General features: G+C 46.9%; 1 long non-coding RNA gene across 6 annotated transcripts in view; it reads left to right on the top strand.

Annotated features, from left to right (window-relative positions):
* Positions 1-1,206: 1,206 nt before the first annotated feature.
* The window catches only part of LOC128108632 (uncharacterized), a 45,035-nt gene continuing 37,986 nt past the window's right edge, over positions 1,207-8,255 (top strand). For 4 of the 6 annotated variants that reach the window (XR_008217551.1, XR_008217552.1, XR_008217550.1 and 1 more), the window contains exon 1: positions 1,207-1,707. This is a non-coding gene — a long non-coding RNA (uncharacterized LOC128108632). Of the gene's footprint in view, positions 1,708-7,666; positions 7,851-8,255 lie in introns of all 6 variants that reach the window. The other 2 variants (XR_008217554.1, XR_008217555.1) reach the window with 2 other exon arrangements.

Raw genomic sequence — 8,255 nt, 5'->3', positions numbered from 1 at the left:
ATACGTGAATATTAAAACTATCAGGGATCAGTGCTATATAGCTCAGTGGTAGATCTCTTGTGTAGTATGCACATGACTTTGAGTTCACTTTCCAATACTGAACCAAACAGCAATAACAACAACAAAAACAAGTGGAAAAACGAAATTTAAAATGTATTACCGCCGGGCGGTGGTGGCGCACGCCTTTAATCCCAGCACCCGGGAGGCAGAGCCAGGTGGATCTCTGTGAGTTCAAGGCCAGCCTGGTCTACAGAGTGAGTTCCAGGACAGGCACCAAAACTACACAGAGAAACCCTGTCTCGAAAAAACAACAACAACAAAAAATTACCTATAATCCACCGAAGTTTTACTTAATAATATTTTTTAAACTGTCATAGGGGCCATCCAGATGGCTCAGTGGGTAACAGCATTTGCTGCCAAGTCTGGTGACCTGTCTTTTGCTCCTGGAACCTTCTTGGAAGGACAGACCAGCTCCTACATGTTATCCTCTGACTTTCACATATGTCATGGCATGCACATCCCCCCTCTCCTCGAATAAATAAATGCAGTTTTAAAATCAAATAGAACAGCAACAACAAGAACAAGCAAACATCCTTTTCACCGTTTGTTTAGCCTTTATAAAATAAATGTCTGCTAGCTAGGCATGGGGGCCATACATCTTTAATCCCAGCACGCAGGAGGCAGAAGCAGGCAGCTCTTGTGCCTTCAAAGCCAGCCTGATCTACATAGCGAATTCCAGGGTAGCCAGAGCCACATAGTGAGATGCTGTCTTATAATACGTTAAATACAATTAAAATAAATAAATGAGTGCCCCTCACTCTTGGGAGGTAACCACCAGTGTGGGATTCACCAACATTTGCATTCGTTTTCAGGGGTGGAGGCTGTGAATGTGCTCTCCTTCTGAAGAGGATTAGTAGCAGGCAGGGAGTGCTCACAAACCAAGGACCAATTCAGTCCAGTCCTCTGGTGCAGAAGGTGCCTTGGAATAGTCTCTCCTGATAGAGTCACAAGTTGCTCCTTTGTCCTTTGCTTAATCTGGCCTCTCCAGCATCAGTCCTGCTCCAAAAGTCCGAGACTTTTGGTTAAAAGAAGTACTAGGAGATACCCAACTACAGGCGCACAGCCCGGGCTTTGTCTCCTCTCAGATAAACATAATCTGAACAATAAGACATTGTCTGAGGGGAAAGGGAGCAGTAAGAGGGCGGATCTGTCAAATTTTCTTTTCTGACTAGTGACCGGCTTCACGAGGCTTATTTCTCTCTTGGCGTTTCTCCTTTTTCTGAGTAACTTTTGATGCTCCCTCCAATGTGACTTTACACAGAGGGTCCAAGATGCCCCAGGGCAAGGGAACTTTTCTGGAAGGCTCTTTTCTGCAGCCAAGGGTGGGAAGGCTTGGAGGCTTTCATGAGTCTGTAGGTCCTTCAAACTGGAATTGAGGGATGGGTTTTTCTCTTTGAGAACTGCTATATTCTTTTATTGTCGTACTCATAAATATTTTACAATGTTTCTTTGATGCCTCAGTTGGAGTTTGAATGTGTTTAGGGTCTTGTATATTGTCTTAATCTGTGGTCTGTTGTTACAACAGACTTCCCGAGACTGGGAAAGTCACAAAGAAGAGAGTTCGGGGCTCACGGTTCCAGAGATGGAGAAGGTCTGGGTGAAGCAATGGTGTCTACTAACGAAGGCCTCAAGCTGCTTCAAATTAAGGTAGAAAGCAAGAGTGCACGCAGGGAATCCTGACGAGAGCTGGGGGACTGTGGGGTGCAGAACAGTTCTGTGTATCGAATGCTCGGCCTTGTGCATGCTAGCCGGGATTTTATCCTTAAGCCACACACACAGGCCTTGGCCCTATTTATAACAACCTGCTGTTACACTGTTAATCCATTCCAAGGAAAGGAATCTAGTGTCATGAGAATGATATTAATCCCTCTTAATCTAATCACCCCATAAAAGCTCCACCTCTTAACACTACTAATTGGGCACCAAACCCTAGTATATTGCTTGGGCCAGGGTGAATCATACTCAAGGTATAGCACATAATTGCTTAAATCTTACATTATGCAATAATTACATTTTTATTTACCATCATTTCCACCATCTTTTTATGGTATCTCTATTTGGGTCATTGTATCTCTATTGGTCTTTTCTTATCTTAAAGTCCCTTTCTCAACTTCGCTTATTAATTCCTCCAATTAATACTTTGTTGTGTTTACTACAGTCAGTCGCTGATCTAGATTTGGGGAAGATATCAGAGAATATGACCTGGTATCATGATCTGGTATTCTAATTGAAAAATGGAAGATAGAAACATATATTAATATACAGAAAAGTTAGGCCGAATGGAAAGCACCACAGTAGACCATGGCAGCACTAACGGATAGAGAATGCTGTGTGGGTGGCTATTCCAGGTACTTCAGTCCATTCTGGCCTCTCCCAGGAGATAAAGCTGCTTTTGATACTTTGCCTTTCTTCTTGAGTCTTTCAGGGTAATCGTGCCTGTGCCTCTCTCTTTCTCTTCTACCCTTCTTACCTGTGTCTCAGCCCATCTGCCCCCACCCTTCCCATGATGCCCCTCACCCCAACCTTCCCATGATGCCCTTCACCCCACCCTTCCCATGATGCCCCTCACCCCACCCTTCCCATGCTGCCCTTCACCCCACCCTTCCCATGATGCCCTTCACCCCACTCTTCCCATGATGCCCCTCACCCCCACCCTTCCCATGCTGCCCCTCACTCCCACCCTTCCCATGATGCCCCTCACCCCCACCCTTCCCATGATGCCCCTCACCCCCACCCTTCCCATGATGCCCCTCACCCCCACCCTTCCCATGATGCCCCTCACCCCCACCCTTCCCATGCTGCCCTTCACCCCACCCTTCCCATGCTGCCCCTCACCCCCACCCTTCCCATGCTGCCCCTCACTCCCACCCTTCCCATGATGCCCCTCACCCCCACCCTTCCCATGATGCCCCTCACCCCCACCCTTCCAATGATGCCCCTCACCCCACCCTTCCCATGCTGCCCTTCACCCCACCCTTCCCATGCTGCCCTTCACCCCACCCTTCCCATGATGCCCCTCACCCCACCCTTCCCATGCTGCCCCTCACCCCCACCCTTCCCATGATGCCTCTCACCCCCACCCTTCCCATGATGCCCCTCACCGCACCCTTCCCATGCTGCCCTTCACCCCCACCCTTCCCATGCTGCCCCTCACCCCCACCCTTCCCATGCTGCCCCTCACCCTCACCCTACCCATGCTGCCCCTCACCCCCACCCTTCCCATGCTGCCCTTCACCCCCACCCTTCCCATGCTGCCCTTCACCCCCACCCTTCCCATGATGCCCTTCACCCCCACCCTTCCCATGATGCCCTTCACCCTACCCTACCCATGCTGCCCTTCACCCTACCCTACCCATGCTGCCCTTTTTTCCCAGTCTCGCATGGCTCTGGACTCCTTTCTGCCTGTCTCGTGTTCTCTCCTAATCACTTCCAGGAGTTCCTTTAAACAGCTCAGCCCCATCATAAAGAATTTATATGAGTGCTTAAGACATTCTTTTAATAATACTCATATGTGCTGAAAATGGATAATTTAGAAATGATTTGTGTATAAATCAGAGTGTTTTCAGACTTATGGCTTAATATACTTCTGTATGTAGACCTAAAGGGCTCTGAGGCTCCTGATTCTTTTACCCTGAATATACTGTTTACACTTAACCAAAATATCAATTTACTTATAGTTTGGCCTTTATATAGAACCACTGTGGTGGCTATTCAAAACCTACTTTAGGGCCAGTGAGACGGCTCAGCTGGTCAAGGTGCTGGCTACCAAGCTGATGACCCAAGTTCAATCCCCGAGACCTCCATAGTGGAAGGAGAGAATCAATTCACACAAGTTGTCCTCTGATCCCCACATGTGTGGCATGGTACACATGTGCACACAAACACACACATAAAATGAAATGTAACACACACACACACACACACACACACACACACACACACACACACATATAACCCACTTTATGCTGAGCAGTTTACATTGAAACCTGAAATGGAAATGACTCAAAAAACAAAACCACATCCATTTTCCATGTGACTGGAATTTTGAGCAAACCCCGGGCCACCTGTTGTTTATTTCTTCCCATCTGGAACTCTACCTTCATTTCTGGGTTTCCTCCAGAGAACTCAGAAAAGGGCTTTGCACATAGTCTTCCATTAAATAAGTAAATCCAACAATGGAGTGGATCCTAAGATTTTGATTAAACTCCATGCAAAGGCTCAATTCCCGGGTTTCTGAATGAGGCCTTTGGGACCATCTGCTGTCAGTAACCTGTGCCAGCACTCAGCATAATACCTGAGCAGTAATTACTATTGAATGCTTCGATGAACAGGAAGGGAAGGTCCAGGTCTGGTAATCAAACATGCACAAATGCTTCAGAATAATCTGATTCTGTTGAGTACATCATTTGGAATCTATGTCAGCTTTGTAGATGCTTTCGTTTCCGTACTATGAAGTAGATTTTATTAGAACAGTAAACACAAAACTGATTATCTCCACAGATTCAACGGCCTACAAAAAGAGAACTTTACATTCTAATTAAGAACAAAGCACCTAATTGCATGAGATTGAACTTCTGAATCACCTCTTTGTCTTTGTTTCTTCTTAAAATGCTGAACAAGGAATTGCAGAGGCTGGGGCGCAGTGGAGGAGCTATTTAAGGACATAATTAATGGATCGGGTCTTGTAACTGCTTGTGAGCCACATAGGTTAAGCCAGGAGGACGGCAACAGTGCTGTAGCGAAGCTTAGCTGTTGGCTTTGCAGGCTCCGAGGCTGCATTCTGTCTGTTTGCCAAGGCCTGAGTACGAAGCTCTGCTTTTCGGCTTCTCTTCCTGCCTTCTGATGCCAGTTTCCTGCTTAGGTTCACGACCCTGTGACCCATCTGGAGTCATCAGCTGGGAACTTAGCAGAAAGGGAGACTTTCTAGCTCCATTTCCAACCTTTTGAATCAGAATCTGCATTTCAGTGAGGCCACACATCCACATACTAAACTTAGACAACACTCTAAAGGGCTGTGGTCCAGCACTGAAAACCTTGGCTATCAAAATTGTGTGTGTGTCTGGGGTGGGGGTGGGGCTCACAACCATTGGTTAGTGTCTGGAACTGAAAACCCCTGGTCTCTGCCATAGAGATTTTGATTGGGTGAGTCCAGATGGGGCCTGGGAATCTGGTTTTTCTTGTCTGCATGCTGCTGGTCTGGTTCTGAAGCCAGGGTCAGGCCTGACCTCGGCTTTCTCCACAGTTTGGTTTTAGCCCATTTTAGCTAACCTGTGCCGACCTCAGTCTCTGCTGTGAAAATGGCTTTTGGTGTTGGCTTCAAAATGGCTCTGCTCAGAGTTCTTCCTGAGGTGATATAGTTTCAGGAAGGAAGCGTGAGTGGAGTGGCTTTAAGATTTTACATAAGACGGAGGAAATACCAGTTGTTCATGTTTAGATGCTGGAGATGAAGCTTCAGGGGATCGGGTTAGGGGACACTGTTGTTTACGCGGTTCTCAGCAGTCTCTCCACTTTAGCCCAGAGACCTTCTCCTGAGTTCCAGATTCGGAGCCCTTTCATGGCAAGCCTCAGAGCCAGTCCCTTCCTGGTTCAGGGCAGGAATTCCCGAGGAGGCTATCAGGTAGCTCACGGAATCAACAGTAAAGCCTCTACACAGACTGAAATCAGGGCCGGGGAAGAGAAGCATGGTAGCAGCAATCTCTCCACAGCTTTATCTGGGAGCCCCCGCTGGGACGGAACCCCAACCATTCTGCCTTTTTGCTAATAGTCTGAAGAGACAAATCCCACAGTAAAGGCACTTGAGCTGGCATGGCTAACAGTTGGCCACCTCTAGTGACCGTCTTTACAGACTCTGTCTAACAGAATGGATAATTTCCTGGTGTAAGTGAGTGTGCTTGACTAGGTGGCTGGCAGTCAGAACACAATGTCCACCACACCATACAAATGGATGGAGTCTTCCCACCCAGTGGTACGCCTCTAGCTTCTCATACTTCACTAGAAGTTAGTGCCATGAGTCCAGGATTTTTTTTGTTGTTGTTGTTGTTCTGGTCTCTAGTGTACTCTGTGAACACAGAACAGTACCTAGCACATGGTGGATTCTCCATAAGTGTTGAGTGAATGTATGTGTGATTATGGTATTTAGGGCTTGATGGTGCATATGTAGCCTTTGGAATCAATGCCCAACTCTGTTCCCAAGTTGTACTAACATCGAGTGGGAACTTACCTTCCTTGGGCCTTTGTGCTTAGATTTCCTCATGGCATGCTAAGATGCATTAGACATGGCAGATTCCATCTCATACATCGTAGCTAAGAAGTACTTAGAACACGGTCTACCCTTTTTCTGACTATTATTTTACCTATTGGAATGTGACAAATCATTCTAAGACTTGGGTTTTTAAATCAAAATCTTCTTTATTTGCTCGTAATTCAATTTGAACAGGGCTAAGTAATGACACTGTCTCTGTTCCTTAAGTGTAATGCTAGAGTATCCGTGAAAACTTCTCAGCTCACGTGCCAGCTACTTCAGCCAGGATGGCTCTGATGGCTGGAGTCTGCCTGGAAGAGCTTACCTGACCCTGGACATCTGGGGCCTTACTTTTCCTGTTACATTCTGTTACTCGGCGTCTTAGTTGGTCTCCATGGAGCCTCAGGATTCCTTCCTTTTCACATGGCCTCTCATGTCATGTCTCCATGAGTCTCTGAGCTGGAATGTATGAAGTCTGGCTACCCTTCTTCCAAGAGAGAAAGCTTTGAAACTTTTCTGGTTTGGTTGTTGTTGTTTGATTTTGTTTTGAACCCAGGGCATAGAGCATGTTTGGTAAACACTCTGCCTCTGAGCTACATTGGTGGTCTTAGATCATCTTAACGTTTAGTTCTTGTTGAGATGGAGGACTGGGCTGTGTTCTGCTGGCTTCTTGATCTCAGTGCACTTGACATTGTGGGCTGGGTGAGTCTTGGCTGTGAGGAACTAGGCTCTGCTGTATGGTAGAATCTCAGCTTCTATCTGTTAGTATCACAGAAATTGCTACAGCAGCTCTCCCCACAGCATTCCCCATTGTTTCCAAACATTGTAAATGTTCTCAGGGTGGGGTGGGGGATTCTTCCCTGGTTGAGAAACACTAAGTCAAAGCAAGTGATAGATCCAGCCTAGATTCAAGTGAGAAAAGTTGCAAGGGGCTGGATCCCAGGAAAAATGATACTCTGGAGACCAGTGAAGGTCCGTGGTAACAGACCTGCATCTCTGACCCTTCCTGTCTGAGGAATCCTGTTCCTGGCCTTTCCATCAGGATGGACTGTCTCTGGCTTTACACCCTCTTTGAACCCCCTGTCTGAGAGCCCCCTTTTGCCGTTGGCAGTGTTCTGAAGTCCTCATGTCTCTCTGTTTTTGGCTTCCTTGTCTGTATCATCCTTGTGACCTTCCAGTTCTTGCCACCCATACGCATCACCGAGCTTTTCCCAGTGCTCGTATCATAGCGCGTGACCAGGCTCTGGAGATAGATAAGACCAATCAAACAGCCTCTGCACCCTACCCATGTACACGCCATCTCCCTAAAAGGCTCTCTTCTTATCACACCCCCTCCTCTCCCTTAACTCCTTTTTTTTTTTAAAGATTCAGTTCATGGCCCCCCCTTCTAGGAAACTTTCCAGGAAGGTCACTCTCCCATTCAATATAACAGTTTCTTGAGGGAGGAGGCTATTTCAACTCATCTTCATATTCCCACCGTAATGTCTACTGCATGGAAGAACAATGGAGAAATGTTTCAAAGCAAAGTTTAAAACTTGAAGAGAAACTGGTAAGAACAGGAGTGAGTCATGAGATGATCTAGACCCTAGATTCTAGAGGAAGAGCCTCTGGGCAGGGTTTGCTGGTTTACAGGCTGCAGCCGGGAGTTTGGTGAGGTTTGGGTCGTGGTGGAGGTCTGTGTGTACATGCCTGCATGTGTGTGTGTGTGTGTGTGTGTGTGTGTGTGTGTGTGTGTGTGTGTGTGTGTGTAGAAGAGTTAGAAGGCCAGGAGTCTGTGAGGAAAAAGAGGCACCTAGCAGACAGGTAACAGAAAAGGTCATTATTAGACTTTACCGGTCAAGGTAAGGGCACACCTTTACCAAAGAGAGTGTTTACCAAATGTGTTCTGTGCCCTGGGTCCTCATGTCGTGATGGTGAGATGAGATGCCTCTAGAGGAGGTTTTGTGTAGAAAAA

Source organism: Peromyscus californicus, unplaced genomic scaffold (genome assembly GCF_007827085.1).
Source record: "Peromyscus californicus insignis strain IS unplaced genomic scaffold, ASM782708v3 Scaffold_13__1_contigs__length_99412109, whole genome shotgun sequence".
Classification (NCBI taxonomy): domain Eukaryota; kingdom Metazoa; phylum Chordata; class Mammalia; order Rodentia; family Cricetidae; genus Peromyscus; species Peromyscus californicus.
The sequence above is the reverse complement of the archived record's forward strand: the minus strand, read 5'-3'. Positions and strand labels throughout refer to the sequence as shown.